The following is a 219-nucleotide window of genomic DNA, read 5'->3' as shown; positions in this document are numbered from 1 at the left end:
TAGGGAAAAATGCTGATTATTACCGACGATTGTGAATTTCTTTAAAGTCTATGGCTTTAAGTGGTAGTAATTCTGTTTAAGTTACAGATCAAGCAGTTAACAAAAAGCCACAGAGAGAGAGAGCAGTCAAGCCTTTTCAGCTGCTAAATATTATCCAGTAGTTTATATAAAGAAAGAAAAAACATAGTGGCTTCTGTGAGTATCAGCTGCTGTAATCAG

The sequence above is a fragment of the Geospiza fortis genome, unplaced genomic scaffold (assembly GCF_000277835.1).
Source record: "Geospiza fortis unplaced genomic scaffold, GeoFor_1.0 scaffold219, whole genome shotgun sequence".
In the NCBI taxonomy this organism is placed as follows: domain Eukaryota; kingdom Metazoa; phylum Chordata; class Aves; order Passeriformes; family Thraupidae; genus Geospiza; species Geospiza fortis.
This window is presented reverse-complemented; position numbering follows the sequence as displayed.